Source organism: Entelurus aequoreus, linkage group LG06 (assembly GCF_033978785.1).
Source record: "Entelurus aequoreus isolate RoL-2023_Sb linkage group LG06, RoL_Eaeq_v1.1, whole genome shotgun sequence".
In the NCBI taxonomy this organism is placed as follows: Eukaryota; Metazoa; Chordata; class Actinopteri; order Syngnathiformes; family Syngnathidae; genus Entelurus; species Entelurus aequoreus.
Window position 1 is genome coordinate 82,615,281 of NC_084736.1, and position 17,043 is coordinate 82,632,323.

The following is a 17,043-nucleotide window of genomic DNA, read 5'->3' on the forward strand; positions in this document are numbered from 1 at the left end:
TTTCTACCGCTTGTTACTCTCTGTGTCGCCTAGCTGCTCAGGCAAATCATTTTTCCATCGATAATGTGACATGAAGTGTGCACTCTTTCAGTCAATTAGTGCGCGAGGAATATATATATATATATATATATATATATATAATATATATATATATATATATATATATATATATATATATATATATATATATATATATACATACACACATATATATATAAAATATATATATATATATATATATATATATATATATATATATACATACACACATATATATATAATATATATATATATATATATATATATATATATATATATATATATATATATATATATATATATATATATATACATACATATGCATATATACACATATACATATATACACATAAATATACATATACATACATATATATATATATATATATATATATATATATATATATATATATATATATATATATATATATATATATATAAATTTCCAGGAATGTGTGTCTATATGTCCTATATATAGACACACATTTATATATATATATATATATATATATATATATATATATATATATATATATATATATATATATATATATATATATATATATATATATATATATATATATATATATATATATATATATATATATATATATATATGTATGTATATATACATACATATGCATATATACACATATGCATATATACACATAAATATATATATATATATATATATATATATATATATATATATATATATATATATATATATATATATATATATATATATATATATATATATATATATATATATATATACATATATATATATATATTTATGTATATATACACTATATATATATATATATATATATATATATATATATATATATATATATATATATATATATATATATATATATATATATATATATATATATACACTATATATATATATATATATAAATATATATATATATATATATATATATATATATATATATATATATATATATATATATATATATATATATATATATATATATATATATATATATATATATATATATATATATATATATATATATATATATATATATATATATATATATATATATATATATATATATATATATATATATATATATAATATATATATATATATATATATATATACATGTAATATGTTCCAAAACAGGAGATGTTAACAAAGGGTCTCCAGGCTCTGGATCCTTGGTTGAACTATCGCTAGCCATGACCCCTGCTGGCCAAAAGCTGTTTCTGTCCACCTGGAGCTCCGCTTCTGCAGCGAATGCCTTGCCTTTTCGTCCACTTTTAGGCACACTATTTGGAAATGCATTGTAAAGCCGAATGTACACACCCAGCTGTCCCTGATCTGACATGTGGATACACCAATATATGCAACATTACACCCCTACCTCACATCCATTAAACCCCATCTAGCCAGCATTAGTAGCTATATGTGTGTGTGAAGGTGTGAGATGCAGTATTTCTTCCCGCTTTAAGTCCTGGCTTCAACCTCTCCTTTAAAGGATAAGCATGATTGATACCCCCAATCCTTCTTTATGCACGCATGCGTTCCCACAGCAACTCTATTTGTTCCCTCTCACAGCTTTCTGTGTATAGCCTGCCTCATTTAGACCTGCCAACTATATGAATACAATGACAGCGAGTTTGTTTTAGTATTGTTCTTTGCAGCACAGTTGTATTCACCACACTGCAGCTAGCAAAGCTAAAAAGGTTGCACTGAAAAACTTTGAACCCCAACTCATCTCTGCATTGCATTCATTTGCATCATGCACAAACTTTCCTTGACTTGGAGTTATATCTTTGTTTTGGTTTTTTTCTGCTTTATTGTACAAAACCTAAAACCTGTGAAGTTTTCACGTTGTGTAAATGGTCAATATAAACAGAATACAAGGATTTGCAAATCCTTTTTAACTTATATTCAATTGAATAGACTGCAAAGACAAGATATTTCATGTTCACACTCCAAATAATCATGAACCTCGAATTTAATGGCAGCAACACATTGCAAAAAAGTTGTTACGGGGCATTTTTACCAGTGTGTTACATGGCCTTTCCTTTTAACAACACTCAGTAAAGGTTTGGGAACTGAGGAGACACATTTTTTTAAGTGGAATTAATTCCCATTCTTGCTTAATGTACAGCTTAAGTTGTTCAACAGTCCGGGGGTCTCCCTTCTGCTATTTTAGGCTTCACACATTTTCAATGTCTGGACTACAGGCAGGCCAGTCTAGTACCTGCACTCTTTTACTATGAAGCCACGCTGTTGTAACACGTGGCCTGGCATTATCTTGCTGAAATAAGCAGGGGCGTCCATGGTAACGTTGCTTGGATGGCAAGATATGTTGCTCCAAAAGCTGTATGTATCTTTCAGCATTAATGGCGCCTTCACAGATGTGTAAGTTACCCATGTCTTGGACACTAATACACCCCCATACCATCACACATGCTGGCTTTTGAACTTTGTCCCTAGAACAATCCGGATGGTTCTTTTCCTCTTTGTTCCGGAGGACACGACGGCCACAGTTTCCAAAAACAATTTGAAATGTGGACTCGTCAGACCACAGAACACTTTCCCACTTTGCATAAGTCCGTCTTAGATGAGCTCGGGCCCAGCAAACCCGGCGGTGTTTCTGGGTGTTGTTGATAAAATATATTTTGCTTTGCATAGTAGAGTTTTAACTTGCACTTATAGATTTAGCGACAAACTGTAGTTACTGACAGTAGTTGTCTGAAGTGTTCCTGAGCCCATGTGGTGATATCCTTTACTCACTGATGTCGCTTTTTGATGTGGTACCGCTTGAGGGATCGAAGGTCTGTAATATTATCGCTTACCTGCGGTGATTTCTCCAGATTCTCTGAACCTTTTGGTGATATTACGGACCGTAGATGGTGAAATCCCTAAATTCCTTGCAATAGCTGGTTGAGAAATATTCTTCTTATACAATTTGCTCTGGCATTTGTTGACAAAGTGGTGACCCTCGCCCCGTCCTTGTTTGTGAATGACTGAGCATTTCATGGAAGCTGCTTTTATACCCAATCATGGCACCCACCTGTTCCCAATTAGCCCGTTCACCTGTGGGATGTTCCAAATAAGTCTTTGATGAGCATTCCTCAACTTTCTCAGCCTTTTTTGAAACATGTTGCAGGCATCAAATTCCAAAAGAGCTAATATTTGCAAAATATAACAACGTTTACCAGTTCGAACGTTAGGTATCTTGTCTTTGCAGTCTATTCAATTGAATATAAGTTGAAAAGGATTTGCAAATCATTGTATTATCTTTTTATTTAGCATTTACACAACGTGACAACTTCACTGCTTTTGGGTTTTGTAAATTACTGCAAGAGTTTCCAAATAAATGGGTAGTGAATAATTATAAGTGCAACTGTACAAATGTTCCCCTCTGTCGAGTTACCTGACTCGTGAAGAGGCTTTGCTGGACTTTGAGTTGACATGCTGGTGTGAAACTTGATTTCAGTTGCGAGATATACCGTAATTTCCGGACTATAAGCCGCACCTGACTATAAGCCGCACCAGCTAAATTTAGGGGAAAATACAGATTGCTCCATATATAAGCCGCACCCGACTATAAGCCGCACCTGACTATAAGCTGCACCAGCTAAATTTAGGGGTAAATACAGATTGCTCCATATATAAGCCGCACCCGACTATAAGCCGCAGGGTTTTGATGTGTAATTAGCGTAGTATATAGGGGTTCCTGCTACCACGGAGGGGATTGTCGGGACAGAGATGACTGTTTGGGAACGCAAAGCGTCCCATTTATTAACAATAAATCTTTCAATCATTCAATCAAACTTTCACATCTTTGACATGGCGAACAGCATTCATGCAGAGTACAAATAATACAACGGTGCAAAGTAATACAAAGTGCTCGCCTGTACGTTATGAAAATAACCAACCTACCGGTATATGAAAAGTCAGTCTTTAATCATTGTGTCATCGTCTTCCTCCTGCGTACTAAAACCACTGAAATCCTCTTCGTCGGTGTCAGAGAAGAACAGGCCGTATATAAGCCGCACCCTTGTATAAGCCGCAGGGACCAGAACGAGGGGAAAAAGTAGCGGCTTATAGTCCGTAAATTACGGTAGCCCTAAATCACAAGTGTCTCAAAGGGCTGTACAAGCCACAACGACATCCTCCGTACAGAGCCCACATACGGGCAAGGAAAACTCACCCCACTCATCCCAGTTCTCTGAGTATTGCTTGTCCACAGTCCATGCTAAGTGTTAGCTTCTGTTTCCTGCGTTAAGTTTTGTGCTTTATCTCCAAGTGCGATAAGAAATAATAAACGTAACTGTCATGATGCGTGGTCCGGATCATGTTTTTGTGTTTTCTAACCACCGAAATCCTCTTCGTCGGTGTCGGAGAAGAACAGGCCGTAAATAAGCCGCACCCTTGTATAAGCCGCAGGGACCAGAACGAGGGGAAAAAGTAGCGGCTCATAGTCCGGAAATCACGGTAGTAGTTCCATTTCCGTAGTTATTGAATCCAGTTGAAGGCATCGCTCAACCTTCCATTTGTACCTGTCTCCATAGCGGAGAATCATTGTTAAGCCGTAACATGATGACTTATTGACTCATCAGTTTGTAAAGAGCCTGGCCAAGAACACGTTTTGACATAAACAGAGCGACAGATTAAGATGTATGTCCGACACATCACCCGCTTCTCCACCTGCGCCTGCCTGGAATCCACATTTTCCCTGGCCTGAACCAATGCAGTGTACACGATAAAGAAGGATCTTGTACTGTTGTCTTAAAAAACCTAATTCAGGCGATCACCAGAAGAGCTCATCATTTTGTGACGGATGCTTCGACGCAAGTACTGCACCTGCCAATCTAACTCAGACTATTCTGAGCCCGTTTCTGTTTCTAAGCCTTCCTCATTGTCTGAAGAGGTTCCAACCTTCCACAGTGAGACCATTTCATGTTGAAGGATGGTCTCTAGGGGAGACCAGATGCAATGGACGTCGAGTGGGTTTGACATAATATTGTGTAAGTCCAGTCCGTAGTGGATCTAACATAATAGTGAGAGTCCAGTCCATAGTGGATCTAACATAATAGTGAGAGTCCAGTCCATAGTGGATCTAACATAATAGTGAGAGTCCAGTCCATAGTGGATATAACATAATAGTGAGAGTCCAGTCCATAGTGGATCTAACATAATAGTGAGAGTCCAGTCCATAGTGGATCTAACATAATAGTGAGAGTCCAGTCCATAGTGGATCTAACATAATAGTGAGATTCCAGTCCATAGTGAATCTAACATAATAGTGAGAGTCCAGTCCATAGTGGATCTAACATAATAGTGTGAGAGTCCAGTCCATAGTGGATCTGACATAATAGTGTGAGAGTCCAGTCCATAGTGGATCTAACATAATAGTGTGAGAGTCCAGTCCATAGTGGATCTAACATAATAGTGTGAGAGTCCAGTCCATAGTGGATCTAACATAATAGTGTGAGAGTCCAGTCCATAGTGGATCTAACATAATAGTGTGAGAGTCCAGTCCATAGTGGATCTAACATAATAGTGTGAGAGTCCAGTCCATAGTGGATCTAACATAGTAGTGTGAGAGTCCAGTCCATAGTGGATCTAAAATAATATTGTGAGAGTCCAGTCCATAGTGGATCTAACATCATATTGTGAGAGTGCAGTCCATAATGGATCTAACATAATAGTGTGAGAGTCCAGTCCATAGTGGATCTAACATAATAGTGTGAGAGTCTAGTCCATAGTGGATCTAACATAATAGTGAGAGTCCAGTCCATGGTAGATCTAACATAATAGTGTGAGAGTCCAGTCCATAGTGGATCCAACATAATATTGTGAGAGTCCAGTCCATAATGGATCCAACATAATAGTCAGAGTCCAGTCCATAGAGGATCTACCATAATAGTGAGAGTCCAGTCCATAGTGGATCTAACATAATAGTGAAAATCCAGTCCATAGTGGATCTAAAATAATATTGTGAGAGTCCAGTCCATAGTGGATCTAACATCATATTGCGAGAGTCCAGTCCATAATGGATCTAGCATAATAGTGTGAGAGTCCAGTCAATAGTGGATCTAACATAATAGTGTGAGAGTCCAGTCCATAGTGGATCTAACATAATATTGTGAGAGTCCAGTCCATGGTAGATCTAACATAATAGTGTGAGAGTCCAGTCCATAGTGGATCTAACATAATAGTGTGAGAGTCCAGTCCATAGTGGATCTAACATAATAGTGAGAGTCCAGTCCATGGTAGATCTAACATAATAGTGTGAGAGTCCAGTCCATAGTGGATCCAACATAATATTGTGAGAGTCCAGTCCATAATGGACCGTGGGACCCTGAAGGTCCCACGGTCAAACCTAGTGACAAGGGGAGACCGTGCTTTCTCAGTGATGGCACCTAGGTTGTGGAATAAGCTCCCCCTGAGTGTTAAGTCCGCCACCACTCTGGACTCTTTTAGAGCACGGCTTAAAACTCACCTTTTTACCGCAGATGACTTTTAATCTATGTTTTCATTGTGAGTCTTAAATGTTTAGTTTAGATTCCTTTGTGTGTCTCAGTCTCTGTTTCTGTTTTTTTTTTGTTTCTCCAAGTCGGGCTGCGCCCCGGGCTGATGTAACAGTTGGTTGGGGGGCGCATAACTGCGCATACTAAATGAAAATAACATAACATAACATAACATAACATAACATAATAGTGAGAGTCCAGTCCATAGTGGATCTACCATAATAGTGAGAGTCCAGTCCATAGTGGATCTAACATAATAGTGAAAATCCAGTCCATAGTGGATCTAAAATAATATTGTGAGAGTCCAGTCCATAGTGGATCTAACATCATATTGTGAGAGTCCAGTCCATAATGGATCTAGCATAATAGTGTGAGAGTCCAGTCAATAGTGGATCTAACATAATAGTGTGAGAGTCCAGTCCATAGTGGATCTAACATAATATTGTGAGAGTCCAGTCCATGGTAGATCTAACATAATAGTGTGAGAGTCCAGTCCATAGTGGATCCAACATAATATTGTGAGAGTCCAGTCCATAATGGATCCAACATAATAGTGAGAGTCCAGTCCATAGTGGATCTACCATAATAGTGAGAGTCCAGTCCATAGTGGATCTAACATAATAGTGAAAATCCAGTCCATAGTGGATCTAAAATAATATTGTGAGAGTCCAGTCCATAGTGGATCTAACATCATATTGTGAGAGTCCAGTCCATAATGGATCTAGCATAATAGTGTGAGAGTCCAGTCAATAGTGGATCTAACATAATAGTGTGAGAGTCCAGTCCATAGTGGATCTAACATAATAGTGAGAGTCCAGTCCATAGTGGATCTAACATTATAGTGAGAGTCCAGTCCATAGTGGATCTAACATTATAGTGAGAGTCCAGTCCATAGTGGATCTAACATAATAGTGAGAGTCCAGTCCATAGTGGATCTAACATAATAGTGAGAGTCCAGTCCATAGTGGGGTCAACAGGAGACCATCCCAAGCGGAGACAGGTCAGCAGCACAGAGATGTCCCCCACCAATGCACAGGCAAGCGGTCCACCCCTGTTTATATTTATCTAAGTTTATATAATGTTTTCACATAATAAATAAGGTCCTTGTTCCACAATCACAGGTCAAGGATTTTAACAGAATGCATCCCTTTTCAAAAGGACTCGCAAATAAAAAGCACAAATGTAGGTTTTTATGTATGACGTGTATTCATTCTACGAGCGCTAGCAATGCTACTTGCTTGTCCGCCTTTATTTGCCTTCCTCCTAGAGCCATTAACGCACCAAGGCCACGGCCCAAGGACAGCAAATAGAGCCCACTTAAGTCCCTGATGGGGTCTCGCCCGGACGTGAAGGGCAAAAGAGAACAGCAGGCAAGTCTGCAACGGTTTTAGGATTACATTTTTTCGCCACAAGGGCGCAATTATTCGGACGTGGTTCTGCTGAGACCGCATGGATCTCGGTCATTGCTCCATTGACTTGTCCATTAAAAGGCTATTAGGCAGGTGGCATGTGTCCTGCATTGTAACCCTCAGGGCTGAAGTTATAAAGCCACCTGTCACCGGTGGGGAATAATCTGATCCGAATTAGATTAGGTTACAGATGTGTAGCTTGATTCCATGTGTAAAAGTTCAAGAGAACTCAATTTACAATCACATACGTTCTTAAAAATCATCCCCAAAAATCTGATGTGAAGCCTGAGACACTATATTAATGTCTGGAGACTGGCCTGGCCACTCCTGGAGCCTACTGAGCTTTTTTTAGCCACTTGTCTGTTGCCAATACACTGGAAAAAAATGCCCTTCTTAAAAAAGTCTGAATTTTAAAAAATATATATATTTTTGCTTGTAATGAGCAAAAAAAATCGCAAAATTTTCTTGGTAAAATGACATATATTTAAGCATTAAGCTTCAAAAACTTCAAAGTTGTCATGATCTGTGGTCTGGATCATGTTTTTTGTTATTTTAAAGTACCAATGATTGTCACACACACGCTAGGTGTGGTGAAATGTGTCCTCTGCATTTGACCCATCCCCTTGTTCACCCCCCGGGAGGTGAGGGGAGCAGTGGGCAGCAGCGGTGCCGCGCCCGGGAATCATTTTGGTGATTTAACCCCCAATTCCAACCCTTGATGCTGAGTGCCAAGCAGGGAGGTAATGGGTCCCATTTTTTTTATAGTATTTGGTATGACTCGGCCGGGGTTTGAACTCACAACCTACCCATCTCAGGGCGGACACTCTAACCACTACGCCACTGAGTAGGTGCCGCCGTATGCCTAAAATGACCGAAATAGGTAAACAATAAATGTTATTCGGAATGTGCCTGTTACTACATGACATGTATATTTACAGAATGCATATAAAACATTGATGGTAGTGTTTTTAAGCGCTTTATAGGCAGAATAGAGCGACTCCCATGGGCTTTATTGTAAGCAGATTTTTGCCTGAATTTATCTACTAGTTAGAGTGCGTTGAAAAAGAAAAACCATATGCATGCTTGTCTTACAAAAAGGATTGTGAATGAAAGGCCAAATTCCCCCCAAAATGGTGCAGTTCCCCTTTAATAGCATTTACCGTATTTTTCGGACTATAAGTCGCTCCGGAGCACAAGTCGCACCGGCCGAAAATGCACTACAAAAAAGGAAAAAAACATATATAAGTCGCACTGGAGCATAAGACTGCACTAGTTCCTGTTTGCACTCCCTTGTTTGGTTTCCATGACTACTCATTCATTTCACCTGCCTCATGCACGCACCTGTTCTAATCAGAGACTATTATTTAAGCCTGTTTTGCCAGTTAGTCGTCCTGGCGACATTACTCTGTGCTGACTGTTCTTTTCATGCTCTGTCCATGCCATAGTTCTTGATGATCTTTTCCTGCTCTGTTTTGACTTTTCTTACCGTAGTTATGCTGTTCGATTCATGCCGTGTCCAGTAAGTATTTTTGCTTCATGTCCATAGTTATTGATGATCTTTTCATGCTCTGTCCATGCCATAGTTCTTGATGATCTTTTCCTGCTCTGTTTTGACTTTTCTTGCCATAGTTATGCTGTTTGATTCATGCCGTGTCCAGTAAGTATTTTTGCTTCATGTCCATAGTTATTGATGATCTTTTCATGCTCTGTCCATGCCATAGTTCTTGATGATCTTTTCATGCTCTGTCCATGCCATAGCTCTTGATGATCTTTTCATGCTCTGTCCATGCGATAGTTCTTGATGATCTTTTCATGCTCTGTCCATGCCATAGTTCTTGATGATCTTTTCCTGCTCTGTTTTGACTTTTCTTGCCATAGTCATGCTGTTCGAATCATGCCGTGTCCAGTGAGTATTTTTGCTTCATGTCCATAGTTCTTGATGATCTTTTCATGCTCTGTCCATGCCATAGTTCTTGATGATCTTTTGCTGCTCTGTTTTGACTTTTCTTGCCATAGTCATGCTGTTCGATTCATGACGTGTCCAGTAAGTATTTTTGCTTCATGTCCATAGTTCTTGATGATCTTTTCATGCTCTGTCCATGCCATAGTTCTTGATGATCTTTTCATGCTCTGTCCATGCCGTAGTTCTTGATGATCTTTTCATGCTCTGTCCATGCCGTAGTTCTTGATGATCTTTTCATGCTCTGTCCATGCCGTAGTTCTTTATGATCTTTTCATGCTCTGTCCATGCCATAGTTCTTGATGATCTTTTCATGCTCTGTCCATGCCATAGTTCTTGATGATCTTTTCATGCTCTGTCCATGCCATAGCTCTTGATGATCTTTTCATGCTCTGTCCATGCCATAGTTCTTGATGATCTTTTCATGCTCTGTCCCTGCCATAGTTCTTGATGATCTTTTCCTGCTCTGTTTTGACTTTTCTTGTCATAGTCATGCTGTTCGATTCATGCCGTGTCCAGTAAGTATTTTTGCTTCATGTCCATAGTTCTTGATGATCTTTTCATGCTCTGTCCATGCCATAGTTCTTGATGATCTTTTCCTGCTCTGTTTTTACTTTTCTTGCCACAGTCATGCTGTTCGATTCATGCCGTGTCCAGTAAGTATTTTTGCTTCATGTCCATAGTTCTTGATGATCTTTTCATGCTCTGTCCATGCCATAGTTCTTGATGATCTTTTCCTGCTCTGTTTTGACTTTTCTTGCCATAGTCATGCTGTTCGATTCATGCCGTGTCCAGTAAGTATTTTTGCTTCATGTCCATAGTTATTGATGATCTTTTCATGCTCTGTCCATGCCATAGTTCTTGATGACATTTTCCTGCTCTGTTTTGACTTTTCTTGCCATAGTCATGCTGTTCGATTCATGCCGTGTCCAGTAAGTATTTTTGCTTCATGTCCATAGTTCTTGATGATCTTTTCATGCTCTGTCCATGCCATAGTTCTTGATGATCTTTTCCTGCTCTGTTTTGACTTTTCTTGCCATAGTCATGCTGTTCGATTCATGCCGTGTCCCGTAAGTATTTTTGCTTCATGTCCATAGTTCTTGATGATCTTTTCATGCTCTGTCCAGGCCACAGTTCTTGATGATCTTTTCATGCTCTGTCCATGCCATAGTTCTTGATGTTCTTTTCATGCTCTGTCCATGCCATAGTTCTTGATGATCTTTTCATGCTCTGTCCATGCCATAGTTCTTGATGATCTTTTCCTGCTCTGTTTTGACTTTTCTTGCCATAGTCATGCTGTTCGATTCATGCCGTGTCCAGTAAGTGTTTTTGCTTCATGTCCATAGTTCTTGCTATTTGTTTCAAGCCACAGTTTAGTGAGTTTTTTTCATGTTTTTAGTTTCATGGTTCATGTCCATAGTTTATGCTAAGTCTTAGCTTTTGTTTCCTGCGTTAAGCTCGCCTTCGCCTTGTGCACCTTTTTGTTTTGTATTTCGTTGAGTTTTTGATTGGAGATTAAAATATGTTCCTACCTTCAAGCCTTGTCCGGTCTAGTCCGTTTGCATCCCGGGAGAACAAATCTCACAGCAAGCTGCGAAAAACTCCTCGTCCTGACAAAAGTGATCTTAAACTTAGCAATTACAACCTATTATTAGCTATACTTACCAGTATTGTGAAGTTTGAAAAAAAAATAAAAAATCAGAAATACTAAACTACAATCTCTCTTACCAAGTATCTATTGTTTTAGAAATTAGAAATACTCTATATACTTGGTGAAATTGTGAGTTTTTCCAGTGCGGAAAAACTCACAATTTCACCAAGTATATATTTCTAATTTCTAGTCAAAATATCTAACCAAACTTGATACAAGTGACAATACTCTGAATAGTTATTTTTCAATGAGAGATAAGAACTTGTTTTTAGGTAATACTTAAAAAAAATACTACTTTTGAGAATCACAAGTTTTTTATAACACACAAATCTTCACAGTACAAGTAAGTATAGCTAATAATAATAATAATAATAATTTTAATTACACATTTCAAGATCACTCTTACATTTTGAAAGCTTAAATATAATTATGTCAAGAAATCTTACCAAGACAAATTTGACTCGTTTCAATTGGTAGATTTTTTTTTTTTTTTGCTCATTACAAGCAAAAATAACTTATATTGTATAATAATTGTAGAATTTTGAGGACAAAAATGATTTGTTTACCATTTGGTGTAACATAACAAAATATGGAAAAAGTGAAGCATTGTGAAAACGTTCCGGATGTACTGAAAAAGCAGCGTTGTTGGTGGTTTTTGGATGGTTTTTTTTAGAGAGGGCTTTATAGGCAGAATAGATTACTCCCCATTGTTAGCCACCTTGTGCTAGCAGTTTTTCTACAATGTACACTGCAAAAAGTCAGTGTTCAAAAAGAAGAGAAAAAAAATACAAAAATGAGGGGTATTTTACTTGAACTAAGCAAAATTATCTGCCAATTGAACAAGAAAATTTGGCTTGTCAAGACTTTCCAAAACAAGTAAAATTAAAGCTGCACGCAGCAATGGACGGGACCGACTTTGACGGCACATAAAATTCAAACCGGAGCAGTAATTAAAACTCTTTGGTCAAATTTTAATCAGAAGGGTTCAATCTCTCTCCTGTGCTAGTTTGAAGCCGACACGACAAACGCGCTCAGAGGAGATAATGTTCGAAAAAAGGTGACCGGTTTTTGCAAAACTTTTGTTTTGAAGGGGGAATTGCAAACTTCCTGTTGATTTTTGCTGGTGGTTGTCAATCTATGATATATATATATATATATATATATATATATATATATATATATATATATATATATATATATATATATATATATATATATATATATATATATATATATATATATATATATATATATATATATATATATATATATATATATATATATATATATATATATATGAAATGTAGGTCTAAGTGAGACCTACATAGAGGTTTTTGTTTCATGTCTCTAAGACATTCCTACTGGAAGTTACAGGCAGTTTTGTCTGAGTTTTCTTCCTAGGAGCAGTTGTGTCTGTGTTTTCTTCCTAGGGGTGCTAGAGCGCAATTTTGAGTTTTGGGGTTGGGTTTTTTATTAGATCGCAATTTTTGCCAGTCCTGATGTGTGTGTCCAGTTTGGTGAGTTTTGAAACATGTTAAGGGGGTTAAATTACAGCTCAAAGAGGCAAAAGTGACTGTTTTTACTAAACTTTGCTTTGAAGGGGGAATTGCCATCTTCCTGTTGATTTTTGCTGAAGGATGTCAATTTATGAAATCTAGGTCTAAGTCAGTCCTACATAGAGGTTTTTGTTTCATGTCTCTACGACATTCCTACCGGAAGTTACAAGCAGTTTTGTCTGTGTTTTTTCCTAGGGGCCGCTCGCTAGAGCGCAATTTTGAGGTTTGGAGTTTGGTTTTTTGATTAGATGGCAATTTTCGCCAGTCCTGATGTGTGTGTCAAATATGGGGAGTTTTGAAGCATGTTAAGGGGTCAAATTACAGCTCAAAGAGGCAGTGGTATAATAATAAAGAATAAAACGTTACAATAAGATTAAGATAACAATAGGGTCTTCTGTCCCAAAGGGACATTGCGGTCCCTAATTAGCTAACCTCAATGAACCCAAAAATAGCTTAAAATAAGTATATTCTCACTAATAACAAGTGCACTTTTCTTGGTAGGAAAAAAATTTGAGACCGTTTTGCTCAATATGTTGAACATTATTCTTAAATGAAGTAAATGGTAGTGCCATTATCTTGACATAATGGTATGCGCTCGGCATCAGGATTTTTTTTTTCATGCTTGAAGTAAGAAATTACTTTAAAAAAGCAGTTTTATACGTGTGAGTGTTGATGACACAGCTTTGCAACAGTTGATATTCTAGTTTCAAGCATGTTTTACAAACCCCGTTTCCATATGAGTTGGGAAATTGTGTTAGATGTAAATATAAACGGAATACAATGATTTGCAATTAATTATCATCCCATATTCAGTTGAATATGCTACAAAGACAACATATTTGATGTTCTAACTCATAAACATTTTTTTTTTGTTGCAAATAATCATTAACTTTAGAATTTGATGGCAGCAACACGTGACAAAGAAGTTGGGAAAGGTGGCAATAAATACTGATAAAGTTGAGGAATGCTCATCAAAGACTTATTTGGAACATCCCACAGGTGTGCAGGCTATTTGGGAACAGGTGGGTGCCATGATTGGGTATAAAAGTAGATTCCATGAAATGCTCAGTCATTCACAAACAAGGACGGGGCGAGGGTCACCACTTTGTCAACAAATGCCTGAGCAAATTGTTGAACAGTTTAAGAAAAACCTTTCTCAACCAGCTATTGCAAGGAATTTAGGGATTTCACATCTACGCTCCGTAATATCATCAAAGGGTTCAGAGAATCTGGAGAAATCACTGCACGTAAGCAGCTAAGCCTGTGACCTTCCATCCCTCAGGCTGTACTGCATCAACAAGCCACATCAGTGTGTAAAGGATATCACCACATGGGCTCAGGAACACTTCAGAAACCCACTGTCAGTAACTACAGTTGGTCGCTACATCTGTAAGTGCAAGTCAAAACTCTCCTATGCGAGGCGAAAACCGTTTATCAACAACACCCAGAAACGCCGTCGGCTCCGCTGGGCCTGAGCTCATCTAAGATGGACTGATACAAAGCGGGAAAGTGTTCTGTGGTGAAAAGGATTTGCAAATCATTGTATTCTGTTTATATTTACATCCAACACCATTTCCCAACTCGTATGGAAACGGGGTTTGTACTCAATATAGCTCATCAAATCTCAGCAACAAGCTGTAAAATCTCACTGAGATAATTTAGGACCAAAACCCTTAAAACAAGTAAAACACTCTTAACATCAAATCTGCTCAGTGAGAAGATTTATCTTACCAGACAGAAAATAAGCAAATATCAGCCTTATTTGAGATATTTCATCTTACTTAGATTTCACTTTTTGCCGTATAGAACCCACAGAAAATAGAAGGACGTGTGTTGTTGTCCCTCAAAGGGAATGTGAATGATGAGTAATGGAGGACGAGGGCATGACAGGAAACAGCGAGCAAGCAGTTATGGTAGGAAACAAGCCTGCAGAGTTACGTAAATCCCGCCCTGTAACTTCCATTAAACACAACAAAATAGGCGCCATTAAATAGCGGAAAGAGCGACTCCAACACATCCCAAACGCACTCTTCCCTTGTGTCTGAAAAGCCTTTTTTTTGGTGGAGTCAATGAAAAAGACTATTTACCCAAAAACCATTTTCATTCCATATCTACTCTCTGCTGACTTTTATTAATGAATTAACACACTTCTTTTTACTTAACCTCCTTCCCACCCCCAGTCTTGGCTTTTTTTTCCCCTCAGAAAAAAAGCTGTGTAAATGAAATTCATTGTTAGTGCATCTAAAGTGTTAGCGCATCTAAAGTGTTAGTGCATCTAAAGTGCTCTGAAGTCCTTCTTGGCTGTTGAGATTCTCTCTCATTGTCACATCCCACACTTCCATTCTTCTACCACGCTGTGTGATACAAAGGTAGTGCTGAATATGCATCAAGCTACACTATATTGTCAAAACTAGGGATGTCCGATAATTGTGTCCGATAATTGTGATAGTAGGCTAATATAGCTAATATAGACACTTCCATCATGTGTTGCCTTCATTATAACACTTATATAAGACTTTTAAAGTCATTTTGATAGTAGGCTAATATAGCTAATATAGACACTTACATCATGTGTTGCCTTCATTATAACACTTATATAAGACTTTTAAAGTCATTTTGATAGTAGGCTAATATAGACACTTACATCATGTGTTGCCTTTGTTATAACACTTATATAAGACTTTTAAAGTCATCGTGATAGTAGGCTAATATAGCTAATATAGACACTTACGTCACGTGTTGCCTTCATTATATCACTTATACACAGCTTTTAAAGTCATCGTGATAGTAGGCTAATACAGCTAATATAGACACTTACATCATGTGTTGCCTTCATTATAACACGTATATAAGACTTTTAAAGTAATTTTGATAGTAGGCTAATATAGCTAATATAGACACTTACATCATGTGTTGCCTTCATTATAACACTTATATAAGACGTTTAAAGTCATTTTGATAGTAGGCTAATCTAGCTAATATAGACACTTACATCATGTGTTGCCTTCATTATAACACTTATATAAGACTTTTAAAGTCATTTTGATAGTAGGCTAATATAGACACTTACATCATGTATTGCCTTCATTATAACACTTATATAAGACTTGTAAAGTCATTTTGATAGTAGGCTAATATAGCTAATATAGACACTTACATCATGTGTTGCCTTCATTATAACACTTATACAAGACTTTTAAAGTCATTGTGATAGTAGGCTAATATAGCTAATACAGACACTTACATCATGTGTTGCCTTCATTATAACACCTATTTAAGACTTTTTAAAGACATTTTGATAGTAGGCTAATATAGCTAATATAGACACTTACATCATGTGTTGCCTTCATTATAACACTTATATAAGACTTGTAAAGTCATTTTGATAGTAGGCTAATATAGCTAATATAGACACTTACATCATGTGTTGCCTTCATTATAACACTTATACAAGACTTTTAAAGTCATTGTGATAGTAGGCTAATATAGCTAATACAGACACTTACATCATGTGTTGCCTTCATTATAACACCTATTTAAGACTTTTTAAAGACATTTTGATAGTAGGCTAATATAGCTAATATAGACACTTACATCATGTGTTGCCTTCATTATAACACTTATATAAGACTTTTAAAGTCATTTTGATAGTAGGCTAATATAGCTAATATAGACACTTACATCATGTGTTGCCTTCATTATAACACTTATATAAGACTTTTTAAAGACATTTTGATAGTAGGCTAATATAGACACTTTCATCATGTGTTGCCTTCATTATAACACCTATTTAAGACTTTTTAAAGACATTTTGATAGTAGGCTAATATAGACACTTTCATCATGTGTTGCCTTCGTTATAACAGCAGCCCATCAGTCGATCAGTTAAAAATATCGGCCCTTG

At 36.9% G+C, this 17,043-nt stretch overlaps 1 protein-coding gene across 1 annotated transcript in view; it reads right to left on the reverse strand.

Moving 5' to 3' along the window:
- The window catches only part of galnt9 (polypeptide N-acetylgalactosaminyltransferase 9), a 230,961-nt gene that overhangs the window by 180,705 nt on the left and 33,213 nt on the right, over positions 1-17,043 (reverse strand). The gene's annotated exons all lie outside the window — the stretch shown is intronic.